This window comes from Ursus maritimus, unplaced genomic scaffold (assembly GCF_017311325.1).
Source record: "Ursus maritimus isolate PB19 unplaced genomic scaffold, ASM1731132v1 scaffold_24, whole genome shotgun sequence".
In the NCBI taxonomy this organism is placed as follows: Eukaryota; Metazoa; Chordata; class Mammalia; order Carnivora; family Ursidae; genus Ursus; species Ursus maritimus.
In genome coordinates, this window is record NW_024424897.1 from 31,662,713 (window position 1) to 31,675,723 (window position 13,011).

General features: G+C 43.5%; 1 long non-coding RNA gene across 1 annotated transcript in view; it reads left to right on the top strand.

The window, feature by feature from the left end:
• LOC103667352 overlaps window positions 1–10,624 on the top strand; it is a 12,010-nt gene extending 1,386 nt beyond the window's left edge. Inside the window, exon 2 of the long non-coding RNA XR_569745.2 lies at window positions 9,895–10,624. This is a non-coding gene — a long non-coding RNA (uncharacterized LOC103667352). The remainder of the gene's footprint in view (window positions 1–9,894) is intronic.
• The last annotated feature ends 2,387 nt before the right edge of the window (window positions 10,625–13,011 follow it).

Here is a 13,011-nt window from a genome sequence, read left to right on the forward strand (position 1 = left end):
AGAAATTATGCAAGTAGCATATTCAATTCAATGCAAGTAGCATATTCAATGCAAGTAGCAATTCAATTATTTTTATACTGATAAACTGGACTTTTATCTTTTCTCTTTGTTTACTGGTATCTGTATATCAGGATTCTTAAAACAGGGGTCCATGAGTGAGGTTCAAAGGGTCTATGAACTCTTTCCCTAGAATTTTGTGGGGTGCATTTCCTGGAACAAGTTCATGGCTTTTATCTGATTTTGGAAGGAGTTCATACTGTAATATCAAGAATTGATATCAAGTGTGGTGCTCCCCACCACACTTATGTACTGACATCTTGTTAAGAGTCAAAAGTTTGGATAACATGGTATAAAGGGCAACATCCCTTGAACCATCACCAGTAACCCTACCACCCTCATCCCCAACCAGGGTGGTTCAGAGCTGACATCAGTGTTCTCCATAAAATATCACCATCATTTGGAGAAATTTTTTTGTTTAGAAAGCACTGGTACAGGGGCGCCTGGGTGGCACAGCGGTTAAGCGTCTGCCTTTGGCTCAGGGCGTGATCCCGGCGTTATGGGATCGAGCCCCATGTCAGGCTCCTCCGCTATGAGCCTGCTTCTTCCTCTCCCACTCCCCCTGCTTGTGTTCCCTCTCTCGCTGGCTGTCTCTCTCTGTCGAATAAATAAATAAAATCTTTAAAAAAAAAAAAAAAAGAAAGCACTGGTACAAGCCATCATGAAGGGTAAATATTATCGCTCCGTTTCACATATTTATAAACCAAGATGTTAATTATATTTCTGGCAGTCTTAGGATTAGGAAGCTTAGAGCCTGGACTTACATTTAAGATGTGCTGACTCAACTCTGTGCGCTCATTTGAATTGTGCTGCTTCCTTAGATCGACTCCCACCCCAAACCCTTCCCTAATTTTTTCATTCCTAAACAAGTACAATTCTGAGCCACATCAGAATAGCCCATCACTTTCCCTTTCCCTTCCCCAGTTGGTACTTTATAGCTCATTTGGGCTGTCCTCCCTATAAGAGTTTAGGAAAGCATAAGAAGAACATCACTATAGTTCTTCAAAAACTTTTCTGGGTCCCACAGTGTCTATGTATTTGTGCCTAATAAATATCCCTATAACTCACCTTGGTGCCAGAGAAGAGAGCCTCATGAATGAAACAGTCTTATGAGGAATAATAGGATTGACTTCTGCTTTACTCTCTCTCTCCCCAACTTTGAAGTTGGAGGAAGGGGCCATGAGGTATAAACACTCCAATTATAAATCAGAGATTGTCAGATTAGATTTAAAAAATCCAACTATAGGCTGTCTACAAGGAACCCACTTTAGATATAAATATAGTTTACAAGTTAAAGAATGGAAAATGATCTGCCATATAAACGTTAATCAAAAGAAAGCTGGAATGGCTGTATACATAACAGACAAAATAGACTTCAAAATAAGGAATAGTAACAGGGATAAAGAGGTATATTTCAGGGGCACCTGGGTGGCTCAGTTGGTTAAGCGTCTGCCTTCGGCTCAGGTCATGATCCCAGAGTCCTGGGATCCAGCCCCGAATCCGGCTCCCTGCTCAGCGGGGAGCCTACTCCTCCCTCTCTTCCCCACTCTTGCTCTCTCTCACTATCTCTATTGCTATCTCTGGCTCTCTCAAATAAATAAATAAATATACTTCTTTTAAAAAGAAGTATATTTTATAAATACATACTGATAAATGCAATTCATCAAGTAGACATATGAAACCTAAATATTTATGTACTTAAAAACAGAACTTCAAAGTATATGAAGCAAAAAATTGATAGAAATGAAAGGAGCAATAGGAAAATCCACAATTATAGTTAGAGATAGAACACCTTTTTCCTAGTAAATAATAAGATACGTGGGGAGAAAATCAGTAAGCTTACAGAGGGCCTGAAAAACATCATCAATCAGTTTGACCTAATCGACATTTGTAGAACATTTCAATCTACAACAGAATGCATATTCTTTTCAAGTGCACATGAAACATTGACTAAGACCATTTCTGGACTATGAAACAAGTCTAATAAATTTTAAAGGATTGAGGGGCGCCTGGGTGGCACAGCGGTTAAGCGTCTGCCTTCAGCTCAGGGCGTGATCCCGGCATTATGGGATCGAGCCCCTCATCAGGCTCCTCCACTATGAGCCTGCCTCTTCCTCTCCCACTCCCCCTGCTTGTGTTCCCTCTCTCGCTGGCTGTCTCTATCTCTGTCGAATAAATAAATAAAATCTTTTAAAAAATTTTTTTAAAGGATTGAAATTATCTGAAATACATTCCAAGACCACAACAGATTTAAACTATAAATCAAAAACAGAAACATAACTGGAAAATTCCAAGTATTTAGTATTTAACATCTAAATCATCAGTTTTTCAAAAAAGAAGTCATAATGGAAATTAGAAAATACCTTGAACTGAATGAAAATACAATGTATCAAAATGCTGGATATGCTTAGAGGGAAATTTATACCACAAAATGATTCTATAAGAAAAACACCTCTCAAATCAATAATCTGAATTTCAATTTTAATAAACTAGGAAGAAAATTAAAACCAAAGTAAGAAGCAGGGAAAGAATAATAAACATATGAGCAGAAATCAATTAAATAAAAAACATAAAGACAATTTTTTTTAAAAAGCCCCTTCTGGAATGGTGGAGGAAGAATCTCAAAAACTGACTTCTTCATAAAAGCAGTGAGAACACTGACAACACTTACCAACATCAACTTTTTCAGAAATCTAGAAATGAACCAAAGGCTTGCAATAATCCAAGGAGCATTTCTTAAAGCAAAACAGCCAAATTTCCATAGGAACAGTGAGATGTGTGGCATTTTAATTGTCCTATTCCCTCTTTCCTCTCCCAAGCTCAAGCTTACTGTGAGTAGCCTTTTCCCCTGGGGGGACCGTGAAAAGCAATGACATTGCTTTTGTTTAATATTGCAGTTCCCTAATACTACGGCCACTTGAGGTGATGATGATAACAGAAAGAAATAAGAAACTAACCAAAATCTTGAAAGGAAAAACTAGGGACTGATATGTCCATGGGAGTTTTCAGAAGCTCGGATGTTACCTTGGAAATCTAGAAGGCCACACACATATGCAGGGTGGTGTGTATATCCAGGAAAGACATGAGATGCCTGAATCTCATATATAATATCTATCTATCTATCCATGATAGATAGATATCTTGATAGATATATATGATAGATAGCTTATATATTTATAATGTTTGTATGAGAAGAATTTTTATATAAATATGTTCAAAGAACTAAAGGAAACTATGTCTGAAGATCGAAAGGCATGTAATGAGAATAATGTCTCACCAAATAGAGAATAGCAGTAAAGAAATATAACTTACTTTTGAAAAGAAACAATATAAATTCTGGGGTTGGAGAGAACAATAAATGAAATGAGAAATTCACTAGAGAGCCTCAGTAGCACATTAGCACTGGCAGAAGAACGAATCAGCAAACTTGAAGACAGGCCAATTAGTTAATCCCATACCCAGACCTTGGTGTCAAACTTCCATAACATTCTCCATTACAAAGCAATCAGGGCTCATTGATGAATGGATTGATTCCCTGAAAGAAACAGAATGGAACATCTTTGGTACCTCTGGGCTAGGGAGCACCCAGCAGCCAAGAGCAATCCTGAGATAGGTGCATGTATGAGCTGTTGACAGTAAACAGGCTCAGCAGCTGGTCAAGGGAACCTGGGTAGGGCACCAACAGCATCTGCTACAAGTACGTTTGAGGGAGGTGATCCTAGGAAACACTGGTATGGGAGTGGGGCTAAACCCAGGCCAAGTTACTCAGGGCATTCCTGTCTTTCCCTAGCCTGTTCCAGGCAGTGCACCAACACATGGGTATTTGCACACAGACATTACCAGAGTTGGTAGGAGACTAAAATAGGTCAGCAGTTCATTCATATGCCCTAATCAGATATCAAATGCCTTTTCGCAAGAAATATACTCCGTTTCTGATAATTAACTGCTTTTACCTTGGGCAGCCCCATTTTCCCTACAGTGTGTCCCAACAGGTTAGCCCAGGTCTTCAGGGACATGCCAAGACTTGGAGTAATAGGAGTGTTCTAAATAGTAGGACTCTGATGACATTGACTTCTACGACCCCTCCCCCTCCAAGAAGTTTCAATTTTTAGAAATGCAGGGACTTTAAAATTTACCTTCCATGCTCCTCTCTTTCTTGGTATTCTCCTGGAAATACAAAGAAATTAATGTCTTCAATAAATTCTAATAAGCGGCAGAACTTTTTGCCAACTGTGGGATTCTTTCAAGTTTAATCTTATTAAAGTCCACTGACTTTCCCCAAATCAGCAATGACTTTTTGAAAGTCTATATTCATATCTACACACTAATTTTGAGTCGAGTTTTTGGCTGTTCTCTCAAAAAAATCATTTGGCTACAGCTGCTGGGGTTGAAATTAGGTGGTGATGCAACGCTTTGCAACTTGGATTCTTAGCAATGCTGTCCGAGCCCCTAAGATGTGGTAGTTATGAGTTTGCTCCATGATTCATCAATTAGTTCATTCATTCATTTAACAAATATTTATTGCTGATCTATGTGTGGGGCACCGTGTTAAGCCCCTGGGATAGACAGTCCCTGACCTCATGGAATTTACATTATGGTCCACGTGGATTAGATAGAGAGTAAACAAGGAAAACATGGTACAATATATAGTGGTCAGTTCCATGAAGAAAAATAAAGCAAGGAAAGATGGTAAAAACTGTGAGAGAAGAGTTTGAAATGTTTTTTAAGGGAAATCAGGAACTCACTGAAACTATGATATTTAAGTAAATACCTGAAGATGGGGTTGGCACAAGCCATGTGGATATCTGGGGAATGAGCATCCCGGGCAGAGGAAGCAATGCATAGCTGGGTGGTAGAGCATGGGTATACATTGTACTTATTCTCAACTGTATTAAGTGAATAATCACACTCGTAGACATTGTTAAATTAGATCTGGCTCCAAGTTTCCACTCAGCAAAGCTGATGAGAAACCCAGTGTCAGTTGGTACTGGCAGCTCTTCCTGCTCCCTGAACTCAGAGTGATGTCCCTGTGCCTTGGAAAGACATGCACTCCATCATGGTCATTACTGGGATGGTCACAGCCTGTACTCTCACAGGAGCGAGCTGCTTTGTGCTCATCATGTCCATCTTTCTCATGACTAACCTGGTCCCCCAGGACCGCAGCCTTAGGGATTGGTCCCAGGTGTCCATGTGCCAACCCGTCAGAGGTTCCGCCCCATCGAGGAAAGCTGAATGGGAGCTAAAGTTCCCTGTTTCTTGGCCCTGCATCTCCCAGGTGACTAGCAATCCCTCCAGCCCTTCAGGCTTCAGGAATCCAAGCCATCTCCTCTCTACTTTCCCTCCTCTCCTGAGTACCTCAATGGAGCTCCCTAACCTTTGTGAGCTAGGTTTGTCAGTTATGGTGGTGGTGGTGGTGGTAGCGCGGGCGGTGGTGGGAGGTTGGGTAAATGGTTGGTTTATTGCTTTTTGTGTTAAACAAAGGCTTATTAATTTCCCAGGAGGCAAGAAAAATTCAACCCACCAGGACACAATGCTTTAATTGCTTTCTTAAGGGAGGGTGGAGGGAAAAGTATTTTTATTTTTTTCAGCAGAAGCAAATAGAGTTAAGGTCTCAATTAGGTGAATCTGCCATATAAATATCTCTGGAATCTTGTCAGGCCTCCACCTGCAGGACCTCCAGTCCCTATCTTGTTCCAGGTTACCAGTAGCTCTTGCCTAGATGATGGCAACAGGTTCCCACCTGACCTCTCTGTCTCTTGTCCCCACCCAACTCTTCTTCATACTGAAACCAGAGTGACCTTTCTAAGGCAATAATCTGATGAGGTTTAAAATCTCCTTGCCAGTTAAGAAACTGGCATGTGATCCAGTTCAGGCCACTGAGATATAAGAAAGGTCTTGCCAAGATTTCTGGGAAAGCCATTCTTTTTCTTCTGTGAGATTCTCCACCTTTCTCGGAATGTGGTTGTGTGCCATCTTGCCTCCAAAGGAAGGATAGAGTAGAAGGTGGAGAAGGCGAAACCAGGAGAACTGCAGGGTAAAGGAAGCCAGAACCATTGAGTTAAGTCCACCCTGAAGTCGGCCTTATCTCTATCTGGTTAGAGTTTTTTCTTTTTCATATATGTTTCAGATGATCAAAAATATGGAACAGACATTGGTTGCACAGCAATGTGAATACACATAATACTGAACTGTGCACCTGAAATGATTAAAATGGTCAATTTTATGGTACGTGTATTTTACCACAATGAAAAACAGTTACAACAATAGAAATATGGAACAAATAGCATAATGGCTACTTGTGTATCGACCGTCCAACTTGAAAATTTCCCTATTGATTAGGCCAACTTGAGTTGGATTTTTGGTGACTTGGACCCAGCAAATACATGCTAAGTAATGCAGAATTTGGTGGCGATAAGTGGGAATGTTGCAATGAACAGATCTTAAACTTGATGGAATTGGCTGATCTGAAGAGATGGGGCTTGATCATGGGCTGGAAAGTTAGCAAACCTTTTGAGGTGATTGTGATATACTTGGTTTATCTGCCTCTTGAAATTTAAGGGGCCAAAAAAAATTCATCGAGAGATATCATTCAGATGAAGATTCCAATTCAGTAGGTCTAGGGTGGGGACCGAGAGTCTGCATGTCTAACAAACTCCCAGGTGATGCCAATGCTGCCAATCCGTGGACCACACTTTGAATAGCAAGGGGTTAGACGGATGTACCCTTGAGGAGGGACCGTTTACCATGCAGTCTGCTGCGTCAGGAGGATGGTGGGAAGATCTAGGATGTTGGACTGTGTTAGCAACTTCTAGCCCGAGGTAAGGTTTTATGAGAGACATGCTTAGCCTCACGCTGGCCTATGTGAAAACAGAGAAAGAAGAAAATACATCTCTGTTAAGAAAGGTTCTTGTGAACTACAATAAACAAATGGCTGAAATTATGATACTGTGATTATGTCTATCTTGGTCACCCTTTTAGAGTGTGTCCATATTTATAGAAAATACGAGTGAGTGGTAAGCCAGCTCACTGTAAGAAAAAGCTGCTCAATAATTAGGACCACCTGGCGTGTCAACTAAACTTTAATTTAAAAAAAAAAAGGGAAAGAAAAGAAAAGATGGGGCGCTAGGTGGCTCAGTCAGTTAAACCTCTACCTTTGGCTCAGGTCATGATCCCAGAGTCCCGGGATGGAGTCCCACGTCAGGCTCCCTGCTCAGCGGGGACCTGCTTCTCCCTGTCCCTTTGCTGCTCCCCCAGCTTCTGCTGTCTCACTGTCTGTCGAATAAATAAATAAAATCTTTAAAAATAAATAAATAAATAAAATTTAAATTTTTTTTTTAAAAGAAAAGACAAAGCACCCAGCAAAGAAGCAGGTTGCTACATAAAGCAATGAGCTCCTGAACCCAGGGGTTTTAAGCAGTGACTTGGTGGCCATCTGTCAAGGATGAGGAAGAGTGGTGCTTCTCCAGCTTTGATGTAAATAGGTATTCCCTGGTATCGTGTTAAAAATGCAGATTCTGAATTGGTAAGTCTGGGAGAGGGCTTAGGATTCTGTATCTCCAAACAGCTCCCAGAAGATGACAATGCTGCCGATCCTTGGACTGCGCTTTGAGTATAGAGGATGCAGTGGGAAATCCTACGATGGGTAGAAAGTTCAGCTAGGTTATTAGTTTCCAAGCCTGCCTGCGTGTCAGACTCACCCAGGAGATTTATTAGAAATAAGGCTTCTTTAGCTCCAATGCCAGAGATTCGAATTCTGTAGATCAGGAGCAAGGCCTGGACGCGTGTATTTTTAACAAGCTTCCCACTAAATCAGACTGTGTGGGAACCACTGAACGAGAAGCTCCCCAAATGTATTTCAAACTCTAAGCCTCCTTTTCTCAAGAATCCGGCAAATATCAATCAGGATGGGACAAAGCTGGGTTGACAGTGATTCTCCCACTGTATTTACATGGTCAACAGCAAAAGGTCAAAGCATTTCCCTGTTTCAGGAGTCCACATTTACATTCACTCCCTTTCCTAGGACCTTGGCATTTTCCATCCTTTCGTAGAGTGACTTCCATTGTGCTCTCAAAATAGCTACATTATTGATTTCTTGAGCTCCATCAGCCCACGGTGCTACAGCATAATTACGTTTAGAAAAGGAACTTCCACCATGGGTTTCTTGGAGAATTTTTCCAAAGACAAAAATAGCAAGGAGATCTAGGCCCTGTGTGACACATTGAAAATATCCCATAAACATGAATAATCCAAATGGGGCTTGTTAGAGCCATGATCTCTTGCTCCAGACGCAGCTGTGAGCCAAGAGTTGCAGACCCCTATTCTGAGGCTATAGATTTTTATTTTGTAGATTTAATAAATTCCAAGAGGACAGAATCACAGGCAGTGGTTCCTGTTTTTCTTACCTGCTCATCATCAGTATCCTTTCTTGTGACAGAGTCACATACGGAAGGGTTCATGGATGTGGCAAAGACTTGGTTCTAGGCCTTGGGGCTGGAGAGAGAGGCTGGACGTTCCCCACATGGCAGGGGATCGGAGAAGGGCCAGTGAACTGGTAGGATGCAAAACCCATGGGCTATGGGGGATAGCCTCACATGGGCCACAGGGAATAGCCTGGAAGGACACAAGCATTAGGGAAGGCCTGTAAGGTTGGCCCTGGCAGGCACCTTGGCAGGTGGGCACAGGCTAGGAGGAAGAAAATAGGCATACAGGGGGCTGTTTCTGGGTGATCTGCCCACAGTCCCATCAGTCAGGGTCATGTGTGCATCCAGTGTCCCCCCAACACAAGGGTGTTCTCACTCTGAGCGCCTCTGTCTGACGTCTTCTTTCTACTCCTCTAATTCCCTACTCGAGCCCACTTCCCTTCATACCTCCCTCCAACATCACCTTGCTCAGGGTAGCATTTATTACCCTCCTCTATGTTAGGCCCCTGCCATGCCTTCAGAGTGTATGTTCCCTATTTTCTGCCACTCTCACAGTTATAGTTACACAATTAAAAGTGTGGTTAAAAAATTACTTCCAACTCTAAGTTCCACGAAGGCAGAAATCATGTCGATTTTGAGTCCCAAGGCATCCCCAGAACTTAAGAGCCCAGCACAGGGTAGGCACTTGTTCAATAAATGAACAATTATCTTTTTATAAGTCTTTCTGCTTCACTAACCAATGAGCTTCCTAAGAGGAAGAACCCAGACTCAATTTATCTTTGTATCCTCAGGTAACCCAAACAATTGCTCAATGCATAATTATTTGGATTGTACTGAACAGAATTAAATTATCAGGAGTAGCAGTGCCCCAGGGAGTGGTCTGGAGTTCAGGGGGGAATTCCAGGGTTTAGACAGGAGAGGGTAAGAGTGAGGCCATCAACTCAGGGGCCCAGGTATTTAGATGAAGGTGGGCCTCCTAAGGTCTGCAGCCAGAAGAGAAAAGAGAAAACACAGATTACTGTTAGCACTACGGGCTGGTTGTAAGGGACAGGCCTCACCACCTGTGCAGTAACCAGGCCCACAGGGACTTCTGAGAGGTGGGAGGGCTAGCCTGTGTCATTGGGTTCAAGAACAGAAATCCTGTCTGGGCTAGCTGCTGTCCCTAGATTGTGAACATCCAGAGCTCCCAAAAAGGGAAAACCAAGAGCTGGCTCCTCGGGGGACAAGGGTGGTCCTCATGGTTCCCATTACCTCTCTCTTTCTCATCAGACAGCAAGCAGGCCACGGGGGGTGGGGGTGGGGGTGGGGTCCCACAGTCACCAAAACAGACAGGAAGTCCAACAGCAGAAGCCAAACAACATCTGTGACATGCAACCCGGCCATGAGGACATGGGGTTTAAGCAGATTCCTTTCTTAGTTTCAGCTTTGGACCCTGCTTGGGACTATACCTGGAGATTCGAAGACGCCACGGGAGCACGAAACGTAAAGTCTCAAGAATGAGCTCGCGCTGCCATGGCTGCTCGCCCCCGTGGCTCAGAGCTCCTCCCCGTAACCATCTCTCACATGTGGATCATGCTTCATGTCTCTGCACACATGATCGCGGGGGGCCCTGGCAGCACCCCATGATCCAGGCTGGTGCTGTCACTCCCTTTTGCCAGCGGAGGAAGCCGATGCTCAGAGACCAAGTGACCAAGTGACAGCTGCTGAGCAAGGGGTGTTAGGACCCAGTGAACCCTTCTGGCCCCACTCCAAGCTCACTCTCTGTGACGCCTGCTGTCCAAGCCCCTGGACACTTCTCCAGGGGAGCAGGAGTAGGCCAGAGAACACAGAGCACAGGCGAATGTGGCTCAGATTGGGGTGTCTGTTTTAGCTGGATGTTAAGTAAATTTAAAACTTTTATATAAAAACAAACACAGATAACTTCTGGAGTAGGACATGAAAGCCTAACTCTTTAAAATGAAGATGCAAGATATCAAACTTCTAGTTAATAATAATGTAATGATGTTGGTTGACTGTGACACATGTACCACAATGACATGTTAATCACACTGGAAACTGGGTGTGAGGATATGGAACTTTGTACTATCTTTGCAGTAATACTGTAAATCCAAAAGTGTTCTGAAATAAAAGTTCTATTAAAAACGTGAGATAGTAAAGGAATTGTAGGATCTCGGGTTCTGCCCGGGATACCTGCTCACAGTCCTGTTTTGTTAGAGGTACACAGAGGTGATGTTTGAAAAGCCCCATGCCCTGTTGTTTGCATAGTCGAAGGACGTGCTACAGCGTCCTAAAAAGTCTGGATTTCTTAAGAGAAGAACAAAAAGGCAGAACAGTAAAGATCCTTTCACTGCCTTCCCCAAGCCTCTGTCCCTTCTTAGCATGGCGAGAACAATGACGGGCCATAACCACTGAGCCCACCCCAGGTTCCCACCAGAGGGGAAGGGATTCTACTATAGCGTTGGCTTAGGCACCTCACCCTATTCTCTACAACATTCTTCTAGAGCATGTTATCCTTGCACACCCCCAAATCATCTGGGTAGAGCCCCAGCAAGAAGTAGTGGGAACTCATCCACTCACAGTAAGTGTGGGAGGTACGCACCTTGGCACCCAGCAGGCATCACCCACGAGTGGGGGGCTAGTCAGCAGGGGAGCAGGGTGCCTTCTCAGGAATGTCCATTCAGGACTCCAGCCTCCATCCAGCACAGAGACCTACAGAGGCAACTTTACAAGACAGGGACACATGGGTCCTGCTGCTTCTGAAAGATTCTTCAGCCATCTGAGGAATAGGAATTGAAGTTCCACCTTAAGGATGAGAAAAGGATTCAAGCTGCTGTTTCCTCCCAACTATAAAAGGACCAAAACTCAGATGTTCCTTATGATCAGTTGGCTCTATTTCTGTGCAGCTTAGAATGGGCAGTGGGGCTTGAAGTTGGGGGAAAATGAAGGAGAGAAGAGAAAAATCCAGAAATTGTTTCTTCTCGCTACACCTTAAAGAGTCACAGTATTTTAATGAGGCCAAGAAATGGTTTCCAGAAACAGCTTTAGAACTGACAGTCAAGAACTGAACTTGAATGACTAACTTAAGCCAAGGGTTACACCACTGTCATCATCTTTATAATCAACACAAATATTATTGCTTGCCCAATATCATTTAGGGCTCTTAAGATATCGATCATCTAATTTTGGCAACAGAAAAATGCATAAGGAGATAATAAGTAGGAAAAGCAAAGGGGAGAGCAAGAACCAATGGGCAGTGGTCTCTGGAGCTTGGCAGATAGGGAAGGCTTCATAGAGAAGATAGGGCTTGAGCTAAACACTGGGCTTGGACAAGAAGGGAGAGAACAAGCTAGGCATGGAGGATGGCAGAAGGAAAGGCATAGAAGCAGGAGTCTGCATAGCATGTTGCAGAAAAGGTGTAGGTGAGTTTGGCTGGAATGGAGAGCTTGGGTAGAGGGGTGATGTGTGATGGGCTAGGAGAGATAGGAGGGGAGGCAGGATTGAAACTTGCCTAAAACTTGAGACTTTGTCCTTTGGGTAGTGGGAGTTTTGTGGTGAACACTCTAGCATAGAGAAGGGCTAGGGTGGAGAGAAGTGGTGGCAGGGAGACCAGTGAGAATGTGTGACACAGCAGCAAAGCTGAGATAATTCAGAGCAGAGCCAGAACGTGAGGAAGGCAAGGAAGTGACAGGTGTGAGAGATTTACGAAGGACGAATGGATAAGAGTTAGTAACTGAGATGTGAGACAGAAGGAAGAAAAAGAGAAGGAAAAGGAGGAGGGAGAGAAGTAGGGGAAGAAGGAGGAGGAGAAGGAAGAGGAGGAGAAGGAGGAGGGGAAGAATAAAAGCATCCAGGAGGACTCTCTGGTTTCCAACTTGGGTGACTGAGGGAATGATCACACTCCCAGCAGAATTTTCCCTCCCCTTTCTCAACAAGATTCTTCTCATTCTTTTATTTCGATTGTCCCTCAGAACTAAAGAAAACCCATTCCAGCTGGTCCTGAAAGTGAATAACATGGGATTCTGGTCCCCTGTTTGTGCAGAGAACCTGAGGATATGTGACTTGTACAGGCTTGTACAAGGGGGCAGAAGCAGACGGGTACCAGGACTGACTGGATCTGATGACAGAATCCTAAACATCAGAGCCTAAGGGAAGCACCACCGTTATTTATCGGATCCACTTCTCTTTTCAGATAAGGAAACTGAGGTCTGCAAATGAAGAGTGACTCCCCCAAGGTCACACAGCCAGTGAGAAGCAAGCTGAGACTAGAAGCTGGCTTGCTGAGTCTTACTCCAGCGCTCCTTGCTTTTCCATTTGTGGCTTAGTGTTTCATGTGTGCGTGCGTGTGCCCAATGTGCACATGTGTGCTCGCTTCAGCCCCAGGGGGCACTTACAGAAGTGATATTTTCTCTGTGGATTTACCACAAAGCATACCTCAACAGACTCCTCACGTAATAACGATAATAATTTAAGGTTGCTTTCGTTGAAAATCCGGAGTTTATTCATGATGTCTATGATAGTTAGCTTATCTCCCCAT